The sequence below is a fragment of the Pelophylax lessonae genome (assembly GCF_965119305.1).
Source record: "Pelophylax lessonae genome assembly, chromosome: 9".
NCBI classification, from domain to species: domain Eukaryota; kingdom Metazoa; phylum Chordata; class Amphibia; order Anura; family Ranidae; genus Pelophylax; species Pelophylax lessonae.
In genome coordinates, this window is record NC_138776.1 from 10,360,410 (window position 1) to 10,375,527 (window position 15,118).

General features: G+C 45.2%; 1 protein-coding gene across 1 annotated transcript in view; it reads left to right on the forward strand.

Moving 5' to 3' along the window:
• ARMH3 (armadillo like helical domain containing 3) overlaps positions 1 to 15,118 on the forward strand; it is a 318,191-nt gene that overhangs the window by 186,086 nt on the left and 116,987 nt on the right. The window lies entirely within an intron of this gene.

Sequence of the window (15,118 nt, forward strand, 5' to 3'; positions counted from 1 at the left end):
CCTGACTGACAATTTTGACACTTTTGGGGGGACCAGTGACATTACTACAGTAATCAGTGCTAAAAATATGCACTGTAAATAACGAGAACCGATGCGCTACCAAGAGATAATATAACCTCAAAGAAACTGGTGAGGTGTGGATGGTGTAAACAGGTGTCAATGTGCAAATCCGCGAAAATAAATCAAAAGAAAAAGCAGCCAATTTAAAACAGTGTCCCCACTGTCAATAAATACTAAAAAACCTAAAAAAAATCGGCACTAATTCATAAAAAGACTTAGATATAAATAAAAATCGATAAACTGCATCCGTGCAGATGAACAAATCTATATAGTGTGTTGTATAGTGAAAAAAGTGTATTTCCTTAAAATAATGCTAAAATGGTTAAAAATCTGTGCATATTCCAAAAAATAAAGTGCAAGTGAATGATCTGTGTAGTAAATATAAAGCAAAGGTGTCTCAATTAATAAAGAAAGTGTCTTAATAAATATTAAAACAATAACAAATGGACAATTGCTGTGAATGAACGGTACAGGTGGACAAATCTCATACTATTCCTTCAAAAGACAATCGTGTTTCAAAAGAGTGAAAAAATACTATAATAATAATCAATTCAAATGAATCCAAATAAATAAATAATATCCCAATAGCATAAATATTATTGTGTGAACAATAATAAATTAAATTGAAGCAAATAAGTTCCATATTGTGAAATATCCCAATCCTATATACAGGTCCTTCTCAAAAAATGAGCATATTGTGATAAAGTTCATTATTTTCTCTAATGTACTGATAAACATTAGACTTTCATATATTTTAGATTCATTACACACAACTGAAGTAGTGCAAGCCTTTTATTGTTTTAATATTGATGATTTTGGCATACAGCTCATGAAAAAACAAAATTCCTTTCTCAAAAAATTAGCATATTTCATCCGACCAATAAAAGAAAAGTGTTTTTAATACAAAAAAAGTCCCCTTCAAATAATTATGTTCAGTTATGCACTCAATATTTGGTCGGGAATCCTTTTGCAGAAATGACTGCTTCAATGCGGCGTGGCATGGAGGCGATCAGCCTGTGGCACTGCTGAGGTGTTATGGAGGCCCAGGATGCTTCGATAGCGGCCTTCAGCTCATCCAGAGTGTTGGGTCTTGCGTCTCTCAACTTTCTCTTCACAACATCCCACAGATTCTCTATGGGGTTCAGGTCAGGAGAGTTGGCAGGCCAATTGAGCACAGTAATGCCATGGTCAGTAAACCATTTACCAGTGGTTTTGGCACGGTGAGCAGGTGCCAGGTCGTGCTGAAAAATGAAATCTTCATCTCCATAAAGCTTTTCAGCAGATGGAAGCATGAAGTGCTCCAAAATCTCCTGATAGCTAGCTGCACTGACCCTGTCCTTGATAAAACACAGTGGACCAACACCAGCAGCTGACATGGCACCCCAGACCATCACTGACTGTGGGTATTTGACACTGGACTTCAGGCATTTTGGCATTTCCCTCTCCCCAGTCTTCCTCCAGACTCTGGCACCTTGATTTCCGAATGACATGCAAAATTTGCTTTCATTCGAAAAAAGTACTTTGGACCACTGAGCAACAGCCCAGTGCTGCTTCTCTGTAGCCCAGGTCAGGCGCTTCTGCCACTGTTTCTGGCTCAAAAGTGGCTTGACCTGGGGAATGCGGCACCTGTAGCCCATTTCCTGCACACGCCTGTACACGGTGGCTCTAGATGTTTCTACTCCAGACTCAGTCCACTGCTTCCGCAGGTCCCCCAAGGTCTGGAATCGGTCCTTCTCCACAATCTTCCTCAGGGTCCGGTCACCTCTTCTCGTTGTGCAGCGTTTTCTGCCACACTTTTTCCTTCCCACAGACTTCCCACTGAGGTGCCTTGATACAGCACTCTGGGAACAGCCTATTCGTTCAGAAATGTCTTTGTGTCTTACCCTCTTGCTTGAGGGTGTCAATGATGGCCTTCTGGACAGCAGTCAGGTCGGCAGTCTTACCCATGATTGCGGTTTTGAGTAATGAACCAGGCTGGGAGTTTTTAAAAGCCTCAGGAATCTTTTGCAGGTGTTTAGAGTTAATTAATTGACGCGTTGCGTCACTAACCACGTGACTTTATCCCCTAGCTGCAGGCGCGCGACCAACGTATACCTACGTCGGTTCGCGCAGGAGTGCCTGCCTGCCGCAGTATAACTGCGGCGGGCAGTCGTTAAGCGGTTAAAGCAGAGCTTCACCTCAGGCTGCATTCACACCTGAGCATCACATATTTCAGTGTGTTTTTTTTTCGGGTGTTTGTATGTGCGTTTTTGAGTGTGTGTAACTTTTTTTAAAGCCTTTTTTGAGCTTTGACGTTTTTTAATTAGCCAGTAGAGAAAAATATCATCTGTTGCTATGTTTTTCAACTTTTTTTATCCACTTTTTTTATTTTATATTTAGTTAATTATTTTAAAGTTTTTTTGTAAGGAGATTAGGGTTAGGGTTTAAAGGTTTGGGGTTAAATTATTATTATTTATCTATTTTATTAAGTTAGGGGTTAAGTTTAGGGAATTATTTTTTAAATATTTATGTTATTATTTCTTTATTTTCATTTAATTATTGCATTTAAGCAGAAAAACACACAACAAAACACACTAAAATGCTCAAATCAAACATTTCTGTGCATTTCTATGGAACAAAAATGCCTAAAAAAACCCACCAATCTGCCCGATTTAAACTACAAAAAAGGTTCAGCACTTTTTTTTTTAAACTTCAGGCAACTCGTAGTGGAGATGTAAACCATCTCCGTAGAGAATACTATAGAGAATCTTACTTTGTTTGCAAATACTATTATTAATCATCACTTATTAGCAAAGCACCACATCATTAAATAATTTTAATTACCATTCCTAATGAGGGTACAGATGGCACTGATGTGAGCATCTGCCCTATTGCCTGTATTATTACATAGCTAAGACGGTAGCGCATAGGAAACCCACCTTTCCTTTTATTTTTTTTCTCCTCCAGCATTTTGGAGCTTCAAGGTTCCTGCCTCTCCTCTACACATAGAGCACAGGAACCTCTCCACCCCCCATCCCTCCTCTACACATAAAGCAAAGGAACCTCTCCACCCCTCCTCTAGATATAAAACACAGGAGCCTCTCCACCCTCCACCCCTTCTCTACACATAGAACACAAGAACCTCTCCACACCTCCTCTACACATAGAGCACAGGAACCTCTCCACACCTCCTCTACACATAGAGCACAGGAACCTCTCCACCCCCTCCTCTACACATAGAGCACAGGAACCTCTCCACCCCCTCCACTATACATAGAGCATAGGAGCCTCTCCACCCCTCCTCTATACATAGAGCACAGGAACCTCTCCACGTCTCCTCTACACATAGAGCACAGGAACATCTCCACCTTCACCCCTCCTCTACACATAGAGCACATGAGCCTCTCTGCCCCTCCTCTACACAAAGAGCACATGAGCCTCTCTGCCCCTCCTCTACACAAAGAGCACAGGAACCTCTCCACCCCTCCTCTACACAAAGAGCACAGGAACCTCTCCACCCCTCCTCTACACATAGAGCACAGGAACCTCTCCACCCCCTCCTCTACATATAGAGCACAGGAACCTCTCCACCCCCTCTTCTACACATAGAGCACAGGAACCCCTCCACCCTTCCTCTACACATAAATCACAGGAACCTCTCCACCTCCTCCCCTCCTCTACATACAAAGCACAGAAATCTCTCCTCTACACATACTGTAGAGCACAGGAACCTCTCCACCCCTCCTCTACACATAGAGCACAGGAACCTCTCCACCCCTCCTCTACACATAGAGCACAGGAGCTTCTCCACCCCTCCTGTACACATAGAGCACAGGAGCCTCTCCACCCCTCCTCTACACATAGAGCACAGGAGCCTCTCCACTCTTACTTTACAAATAGAGCACAGGAGCCTCTCTACCCCCTCCTCTACACATAGAGCACAGGAGCCTCTCCACCCCTCCTCTACAAATAGAGCACAGGAGCCTCTCTACCCCTCCTCTACACATAGAGCACAGAGACATCTCCACTCCTCCTCCCCTCCTCTACACATAGAACACAGGAACCTCCCCACCCCTCCTCTACAGAAAGAGCACAGGATCCTCACCACCCCCTCCCCTCCTCTGTGCATAGAGCACAGGAACCTCTCCTCCCCTCCTCTACACACAGAGCACTAGAACCTCTCCACCCTCCGCCCCTCCTCTACACACAGAGAACCGGAACCTCTCCACCCCTCATCTGCACATAGAGCACTGGAACCTCTCCTCCCCTTCTCTACAAATAGAGCAGCCTTTTTTTTTTTTTTGTTCGTTACCTTTTTCTTCAAAAGCATTCTGTCCTGCCCCCCTAATGTATGTCAATCGCCTAGGTGAGGGCATGGAGCAGGAAAGAGGGAGTGTTATTTACCACTGTGTATACACCCATATTGGCGACACGTTAGTCACATGGGCTGCACAGATAAGAAAAAGAAGGAAATGAAGAGCTTACAAGGGAACAGAAACTGGAGCATGCTCAGAAGATGAAAACAGTTGGTTTACACAATCTCCGGCTACAATGGGGACACAGAGAAGATGAGAGGGACAGCTGAAGGCAGGATAAGCCGGGTAGTTTTCACTCTACACAAAGCAAATGCTTTAGTGGCTTTGTGAGTATGAACACTCTCTTATATAGCATGTCATGAGAGTTTTTCATAGTCTGGGTTTAACCACTTGGAGACCCCCCTAACATACATTTGCGTTAGGGGTTTGCAGCGGTTTACTGGGGCTATGGCTGCAGCTGTCAGCCAGAACTCCAGTAATAAAATTTTCACCCAGCGATTCTTTTCCACTAAAGGCGATCCAAGCAGCTGTTAATTCACCGGATCGCTTTTAGAAGCAGCAGAAGGGGTTGTCCGCAGCTGCTCGCCGGTGAAAACAGTAAGCCCAAGAAACACCGGCTGGGGCTAGGGAAAAAAATCCGGCAGTTTGCACATCTGGCCAATAGAGGTCAGGAGAGACCAGATCATCTCCTCGCCTCGATGACGTCATGATGTCTTTTCTGGGCTTAATTAATTCCAAAGGTGTTCTATCGGGTTGAGGCCAGGACTCTGTGCAGGCAAGTTCCTCCACCCCAAACTCACTCATCCATGCCTTTATGGACCTTGCTTTATGCACTGGTGCGCAGTCATGTTGGAACAGGAAGGGGCCATCCCCAAACTCCTCCCACAAAGTTGGGAGCATGAAATTGTCCAACATGTGTTGGTATGCTGACGGCTTAAGAGTTCCCTTCACTGGAACAAAGTGGCCACGCCCAACCCCTGAGAAACAACCCCACACCATAACCCCCCCTCCACCAAATGATTTGGACCAGTGCACAAAGCAAGGTCCATAAAGACATGGATGAGTGAGTTTTCAGGTGGAGGAACTTGCGAGTCCTGACCTCAACCCAATGGAACACCTTTAAGATGAGACTGTGAGCCAGGCCTTCACATCCAACATCAGTTCCTGACCTCACAAATGTGCTTCTAAAAGGATGGTTAAACATTCCCATAGACACACTCTTAAACCTTGTGGACAGCCTTCCCAGAAGAGTTTGAGCTGTTATAGCTGCAAAGGGTGGGCCAACTCAATATTGAACCCTACGGACTAAGACTGGGATGCCATTAAAGTTCATGTGCGTGTAAAGGCAGGCGTCCCAATACTTTTGGTAATCTATAGAACGTTTGGGGGTTATAAGTAATTTTTTAGCAAAAAAATACTGATTTTTAACTTTTAACCAAAACGCATCAAAAGAATATAAAGATACTCGATCACCAGATGAACCTAAACTGCAGCCAGTGCATCTAAGGACTTGCAAGCCGCAACATATTATATTTTAGAAGCGCTGTAGCAAAATTTCTGCTTCCGTAGCGCACTTAAAGCGAGGTTCTCATTAAACAAGGTCGCCCGCGGCCCCTCTGAACATGACAAATAACCCAACCATTAGAACGGGCGCCTGAACAATGAGGTATTGACCGCTGCCTGTCTGAACAGCCTGATAAAGTTGAGCTTGCAGCATCCCGTTATCAGTGTTTGTTTTGTCACTGTCACAATGTCACATGAACCAGGCCTAGACTTGACAGAGATCCCTGTTTCTATGGTAACCGCGGAGCTGGCTGAAGTCAGTTTGCATTGATCAGGAAATATATATATATCCTCTCTGATACCCATAGGAACCCCTGTCTGCTCGCTGGCCTTATATTCTAGTCCTGCATGAAAGGAGAATGTATCTGCGTTCTCATACAACTGCAAAAGAAGTATATTACGGTATCTACTGGAGTATAAGCCGACTTTTTCAGCATGTTTTTTTATGCGGAAAAAGCCCCCCTCGGCTTATACTCGAGTCACGGTCTCACTTACCTTTCCCCCCGATCAGTGCGCATGCGCCGCCGAGAAAGCCCATACATGTTCGGCTATTCCCAGGCAGACGGCGCATGCGCGGTGATGTGTTGGCGCTGGGCGGCGCCATATTTAAATGTAAGACGGAAAGGTAAGTGAGACTCCTCTGCAGCCCCTGCATATCCTCAGGAGATGCAGTGCTGCCGGCATGGTACAGGAGATACTCCTGTACCATGCCCGCAGCCCTGCATCTCCTGTACCATCTGTGCCATGCCTGTACCATCTGTGCCATCTCCTGTACCATCTCCTGTACCATGCCTGTACCATCTCCTGTGCCATGCCTGTACCATCTCCTGTGCCATGCCTGTACCATCTCCTGTACCATGCCTGTACCATATCCTGTGCCATCTGTACAATGCCTGTACCATCTCCTGTACCATGCCTGTACCATCTCCTGTACCATGCCTGTACCATCTCCTGTGCCATGCCTGTACCATCTCCTGTACCATCTCCTGTGCCATGCCTGTACCATATCCTGTGCCATGCCTGTACCATCTCCTGTACCATCGCCTGTGCCATCTCCTGTACCATCGCCTGTGCCATCTCCTGTGCCATGCCTGTACCATATCCTGTGCCATGCCTGTACCATCTCCTGTACCATGCCCGCAGCCCCTGCACCAAGCCCGCAGCCTCTGTTTTGGGTCTCGTGGTGGTCCAGTTGGGTCCAGTACCTGCTGCATTTCCCACCCTAGGCTTATACTCGAGTCAATAAGTTTTCCCAATTTTTTGTGGTAAAATTAGGGGCCTCGGCTTATATATTCGGTTTGGCTTATACTCGAGTATATACCGTAATTGGTCTGACATATCCAAGAATGCTTGTTATGTGGCCAGGCATCCAATCGGAAATCATCTTTAGCAATGGAGTTATAGAGCATTGTCGCTTTTATTGCTGTTTGTGCTGCCGGTTGAAGACTGAAATCCTGTATATTTTTATTACTCCCTTGGAGCCGGCGCCTCCCAGTTCTTTAAGGAGTTTAGGATGACAGGAGGCAGGACGGGGGTTTATGATCATCTGACCGCCGTGATTGGCAGTCACATGATCATAAAGCTTTCCGTTAGCCACCTAGTTGAGGTCAGGACTCTGTGCAGGCCAGTCAAGTTCCTCCACCCCAATTTCGCTCATGTGACTTTATGGACCCTGCTTTGTGCACTGGTACAAAAAAATTGGTGGAGGGGGGATTATGGTGTGGGGTTGTTTTTCAGGGGTTGGGCTTGGCCCCTTAGTTCTAGTTAAGGGAACTCTTAAGGCGTCCGCATACCAAGACATTTTGGACAATTTCATGCTCCCAACTTTGTGGGAAGAGTTTGGGGATGTCCCTTTCCTATTCCAACACGACTGTGCACCAGTGCACAAAGCAAGGTCCATAAAGACATGGATGAGCGAGTTTGGGGATGGCCCCTTCCTGTTCCAACATGACTGCGCACTCTAACAGAATTCGGCTCTTTGTCTCACCTTCTTGTTAATGAGACCAAATCAAAGGCATTAAACCTTTCTTTGGCCCCTGCTCAACTCTGGGAAGTTCAAACTAACTATCGCTTTGCTTGGCCTACTTCGCTTCCACTATCTGGGGAACCGATTGTCTCTTGCCTTTGAGTCTCTTTCCCAGGCTAACTATCCCCTGTTGTTCAAGGAACTGACTGCTCTTCTAGCAGCTTGGGCCTTCTTGTCGATCTCCTGGTTTGGGAGGATTCATGCACTCCGTGTGACCTACCTCCCGAAGCTTCTGTATTTCTTTAGGGTACTACTAGTCCCCATAACCACCTATATCATGCGTATTGGAAAATGCAGGCTCCTACACTTCATCTGGTACCCCCAGCTCCCACAGCTCCCAACGGCGACACTTTATCACCATAGATTGTTGGGTGGACTGGCGGTTCCCAATCCTAAACACGACTTCACTGCTTCTCAACTGACTACTATGTGATATATCTGAAATGCCCATTTGGGTACACTTTGCATGTGCTGAGTGCACCCCCCCTTCCCATATACAAACCTTTCTGGACACCCCCTAACTATCTCCTGTTGTTCAAGGAACTGACTGCTCTTCTAGCTACTTGGGCCTTCTTGTCGATTTCCTGGTTTGGGAGGATTCATGCACTCGGTGTTACCTACCTTCCGAAGATTCTTTATTTCTTTAGGGTACTACTAGTCCCCATAACCACCTATATCATGAGTATCGGAAAATGCAGGCTCCTACACTTCATCTGGTACTCCCATCTCCCACAGCTCCCAACGGCGACACTTTATCGCCATAGATTGTTGGGTGGACTGGCGGTTCCCAATCCTAAACACTACTACACTGCTCAACTGACTGCTATGTGATATATCTGAAATGCCCATTTGGGTACAATTTGCAATTACTGAGTGCACCCCCCCATCCCATATACAACCTTCTCTGGACACCCCCTGCACCCCCTAACTATCCCCTGTTGTTCAAGGAACTGACTGCTCTTCTAGCTACTTGGGCCTTCTTGTCGATCTCCTGGTTTGGGAGGATTTACGCACTCGGTGTGACCTACCTCCCGAAGCTTCTGTATTTCTTTAGGGTACTACTAGTCCCCATAACCACCTATATCATGTGTATGGGAAAACGCAGGCTCCTACACTTCATCTGGTACTCCCATCTCCCACAGCTCCCAACGGCAACACTTTATCGCCATAGATTGTTGGGTGGACTGGCGGTTCCCAATCCTAAACACGACTTCACTGCTTCTCAACTGACTACTATGTGATATATCTGAAATGCCCATTTGGGTACACTTTGTATGTGCTGAGTGCACCCCCCCCCCCCTTCCCATATACAAACTTTTCTGGACACCGCTTGCACTCCGCCCCTGGATTCGAGGCTTGTCTCTACTTCACCCTTGTGTAATACTCTAGGAACCTTTTCTCTCCCCATCACCCGCTCTCAGGCATTCTTAACACGCCCCAATTTTTACCGGCCTATAATAACCTACCAGCCTTTCGCTTGTGGCAGGAGAAAGGGGTTAAATATGTCTACATACTTTATCCATTAGATGACGTCAAACCCTTTAGCTTGGCTGGTACTAGCCTCAGAGGCCTTCTGCCACCTCCACATTCGCAGACTCTTTAGGCACTGTTCTGGACCCTCGAAGCAGTTGACCTCTTTTGAGAATCGCTTCCGGAAGGATCCATTTTTTCGAAGGGTCTGATCTCTGAGCTTTATTCTTCTCTGGTGACTTCCCCAAGTTTAGGCCAGTTGTCATAGGTGTTGAAGTGGGAGGCTGATCTGGGTAAGGCTCTAGATAAGGCGGCCTGAAACTATCTGGTTAATCTCCTCTAAGTGCTCTCCAAATATATTTGCTCAAGAGATCGGGGCACCTTGCTCCACGACTGGTGGACTTGTACTAGGACGATTTGTTTCTGGACCCAAATACAGTGTGTATAAAAAAGAATCCCCTCCCTATAAAATAATTTCAGTTTGTTGCCTTACAGTTTGAAATTAAGACAGTCACAGTTTTTTTGTTTTATCCAGCTATATCTACTCAGGGCAAGGTATAACATCCAAGGGAATGATAGAACACCAACTTGACAGAAAAAAATCCAAAAACAGAATCACTGAGTTGGAAAAAGAATCACCCCCCTTGTGTCAGTATAATCCATTTAGTCTGTTGGGATTTGTCTCCACTAACTTTGCAATATTTGCCCACTCTTTTTTGCAGAACTGCTCAAGTTAGCTTAAATTTGATGGTGACCGTTTGTGGACTGCAGTCTTCAAGTCATTCCACAGTTTTTCAATGGGATTCAAGTCTGGGCTCTGACTTAAGGCCCGTAAACACGATAAGAAAATCTATAGGGAAAATTCGTCCAACGACCGATCTGCCGATTTTCGGATTGTTAGTATGGTGCTTTCGGCTGACAAAATCCTGATGTGAAGGCTATAAAATTTTTGTTGTCTGTAATACAACGTCCAATTTTCGTCTCATTAGTACAGATTTAGATGGAAAAAAATCTTAAGAGCAAAACTAGGCATGCTCAGAGATGAAAGAACGCATACAAAGCAATCCAACACATGACATCACTTCTGAAGTAGAATTTTGTCGTACGGGAAAATTCGTATGAAAATAACCACTTCACTTTCCACATCAGACTAGCATGCCACAAAAAACGGACGACAGATCGTTCGATAATCTGATAGTGTGTACGGGGCTTTAAGGTACCAAAGTTAGTGTGTGCTGTAAATTGCCTGCAGCTTTGCTCCTGTTTCTTCTTGCTGGAGGCTGGCATTTTGCTGAAGCCCCAAGCCCCTGAGCAGCAGTAACTCTTTAGGCTATCAGCAGACCGGCCTCTACAAATTTGACACAGTGCCTAAAAATAGAGAGCAACTGAGCATGTGCAGAGCAGGGTGAGGCACTACATTACTGGATTTTTTTACAGCCTAGGCTCTTCTTTTTAATGTTTTACATAGCTATACCTGCAAAAGGGGTTGGCCTGAAGTCATCTAGCAAGACCTCATTTTCTGACTTAAGCTCCACTTTACCCACTTCCCGCTGGTAGCACACCATATGACTTCCTGCGCTTGAAGTGGCGATAGCTGCAGCTACAGGTATCTTTGTTTTTTAGCTGGCGATTTCCTACAATGTAAAAGCCATCCTAGTGGCTGATTGGCCCCTGAATTGCTTCTACAGGCAGCATGTGTTGCCTTGGCTGTGTGTTTGGTGTCATTGTCATGCTGGAATACCCATCCACGACCCATTTTCAATGCTCTGGCTGAGGGAAGGAGGTTCTCACCCAAGATTTGATGGTACATGGCCCCGTCCATCGTCCCTTTAATGCGGTGAAGTTGTCCTGTCCCCTTAGCAGAAATACACCCACAAAGCGTGTTTCCACCTCCACGTTTGATGGTGGGGATGGTGTTCTTGGGGTCATAGGCAGCATTCTTCCAAACACGGCAAGTTGAGTTGATGCCAAAGAGCTTGATTTGGTCTCATCTGACCACAACACATTCACCCAGTTCTCCTCTGAATCATTCAGATGTTCATTAGAAAACATCAGATGGGCTGTACATGTGATTTCTTAAACAGGGGGACCTTGCAGGCTCTGCAGGATTTCAGTCCTTCATGGCATGGTGTGTTACCAATTGTTTTCTTGGTGACTATGGTCCCAGCTGCCTTGAGATCATTGACAAGATTCTCCCCTGTAGTTCTGGACGGATTCCTCACCGTTCTCATGGTCATTGAAAATCCACGAGGTGAGATCTTCCCTGGAGCCCCAGACCGAGGGAGATTGTCAGGTATTTTGTGTTTCTTCTATTTGCGAATAATCGCACCAACTGTTGTCACCCTCTCACCAAGCTGCTTGGCGATGGTCTTGTAACCCATTCCAGCCTTGTGTAGGTCTACAATCTTGGCCATGGTGGAGAGATTGGAATCTGATTGGTTACTTCTGTGGACAGGTGTCCTCTATACGGGTAACAAGCTGAGATTAGGAGCACTCCCTTTAACCACTTAAGCCCCGGAAGATTTTACCCCCTTCCTGACCAGGCCCTATTTTGCGATTCGGGAACTGCGTGACTTTAACGGACAATTGCGCGGTCGTGCGACGCTGTACCCAAATTAAATTGACGTCCTTTTTTTCCCACAAACAGAGCTTTCTTTTGGTGGTATTTGATCATCTGTGCAATTTTTTACTTTTTGCGCTATAAACAAAAAAAGAGAGACAATTTTGAAAAAATAACAATATTTTTCACATTTTTTATATGAAATCCCCCCCCCCCCCCCCCAAAAAAAGTCTAAAAATCGAAATTTTTTAACATTTTAGGCCAATTTGTTTTCTGCTACATATTTTTGGTAAAAAAAAAACGCAATAAGCCTATTTTGATTGGTTTGCACAAAAGTTATGGCGTTTACTAACAAAGGGAAAGATTTTTGTCATTTTTATTGTTTTTTTTTTTAACGAGTAATGGCGGCGATCTGCAATTTTTTTTTTTTTGCGGGACTGCGACATAGCGGCGGACAGATCGGACCCTTGACTGACATTTTTGACACTTTTGGGGGTACCAGTGACATTACTTCAGTAATCAGTGCTATAAATATGCACTGTTACTGTAATAATGACACTGGCAGGGAAGAGGTTAACTTTAGTGGTGATCAGTGGGTTAAATGTGTCCCTAGGGGCGTGCTTCTTACTGTAAAGGGGCGTGGCTTGTGATGTAACCACAGAGACATACGATCCTACATAGCAGGATCGTATGATCTCTGCAGTTACACCAGGAAGAATGACAGACGGCTTTGTTTACATCAGCCGCCTGCCTTTCTACCTCTGCACGGGGAGATTGCTAGTGACCGGCGGACATCGGGTCCGCCGGTCACACGCGCGGACATGTTAGGGAACGAGCGGGGGCGGGAGCTCGCCTCCGGCGGCGTGCGCTCGCCCCCTAGAGGCTCTCAGGCGAGTGACGTAGTCCTACGTCACTTTGCCTGTACGGGGCTGACCGCCGCAGTAAATAGTCGTGCGGCGGTCGGCAAGTGGTTAGGAGAGTCCTCCTAATCTCAGCTCGTTACCTGTATAGAAGACACCTGGGAGCCAGAAATCCTGCTGATTGATAGGGGATCAAATACTTATTTCACTTATTAAAATGCAAATCAATTTATAACTTTTTTGAAATGAGTTTTTCTGGATATTTTCTGGATATTTATTTTGTTATTCTGTCTCTCACTGTTAAAATAAACCGACCATTAAAATTATAGACTGATCAGTGGGCAACCGTACAAAATCAACAGGGGATCAAATACTTTTTTCCCTCACCATATGTAGGTCGCACCGGCATATGTAAATGGCATTCACACCACACATGTGAGGTATCGCCGCGAACGTTTGAGCGGGAGCAATAATTCTAGCCCTAGACCTCCTCTGTAACTCTAAACAGGTAACCTGCAAAGAAGATTAATGCGTATCGTAGTTTGGCGCTATTCCATGAGCGCGCACAATTTTAAAGCATAACTCCACTTTTGTTGAGAAAAAAAAAACATTCCCCTCTGGGTGATCTCTGTACATTGCAGGGATTATAACAAACTTTGTTGCAGATTCCTTCCTTTTGTTATTCTGAAGAAATCATTGTTTGTTCCTGAGTGGGTCTAATGGGAGGGGTTTCGTCATTATCAATCAGCTGTGGCAGCTGCAGGGCTCTAATGAGGAAATCTGCTGGGCCTGCATCCCTTTAGACGTGTTCCTATTGGGAGGATCTCAATGAAAATGACATTTTTGTTGCAGGGGATGCCAGAAATCTGACTTGTATCTTAGTGCAGACTTCTGGGAAAATCGGTGAGCCAATCACACAAGCAGGAAATGTTTCTGGGGGTGTGGTCAGTATACATTCTGTATAAAGAACACCTCCAGGCGGCCATATTGCATTTTCAGAAAATTGCAGCAGCTGCAGATTGAAAAGGAAAAGTCATTTTTAATAACATTCAATTACAATATGATTTGTGTCACAATTGTATACGCTATATTGTTTTTTCTTTATTTGCTGATTTTTTTTTTTTCACCATGAAAGTGGAGTTACCCTTTAACCACTTTAAGACCGGAAGGATTTGCCCCCCTTAATGACCAGGCCACTTTTTTCAACTTGGCACTGCGTGACTTTAACCACTTTACCACCGGAGGATTTTGCTGTCTTCCGTCCAGGCCACTTTTTGCTGTGCGACTTCAACTGACAATTGCGCGGTCGTGCGACGCCGTACCCAAACGAAATTTACGTCCTTTTTTTCCCACAAACAGAGCTTTCTTTTGGTGGTATTTGATCACCTGTGCGATTTTTACTTTTTGCGCTATAAACAAAAAAAGAGCGTTTATTTTGAAAAAATAACAATATTTTTAACATTTTTTTTATATGAAATTCCCCCCAAAAAAGATGTAAAAACCAATTTTTTTAAAAATTTTTGGCCAATTTGTTTTATGCTACATATATTTGGTAAAAAAAATCGCAATAAGCGTATTTTGATTGGTTTGCGCAAAAGTTATTGCGTTTACTAACAAAGGGAAAGATTTCTGTCATTTTTGGTGTTTTTTTTTTAACGCGTAATGGCGGCGATCTGCGATTTTTTTTTTGCGGGACTGCGACATTGCGGCGGACAGATCGGACCCTTGACTGACATTTTTGACACTTTTGGGGGTACCAGTGACATTACTGCAGTAATCAGTGCTATACATATGCACTGTCACTGTAAAAATGACACTGGCAGGGAAGGGGTTAATTTTATTGGAGAGGGAGGGGTTAATGTATGCCTGGTGCTTACTGACCTGTAGGGGGGGAGGTGACTGTGTGAGTCATGGACAGATCGGATGTCCAGCTATGCTGAACAGTCCGATCTGTCACTCCCTGTCACTATGGAGATCCGCCCGCTGTGTTTACACACAGCGGGCGGATCTCCAGACTCGATCCCTGACGATCGGGTAAGAGCAGCGGCGATCGCCGCTGCTCCTCCCCTGGCCCGACTCCCGCTGTGAATGAAAACAGCGGGAGCGAGCCTCCGGCGGCGCGCAAGCGCCGCCCAGAAGGGGGAGTGTCTAACGACGTTAATACTACGTCGCTGGACGATAACGAACCACTCTGCCGCAGTAGTATTACTGTGAGCGGTTCTAAAGTGGTTAACTGACAATTGCGCGGTCATGCAACGCTGTACCCAAACTAAATTTTTCCCTT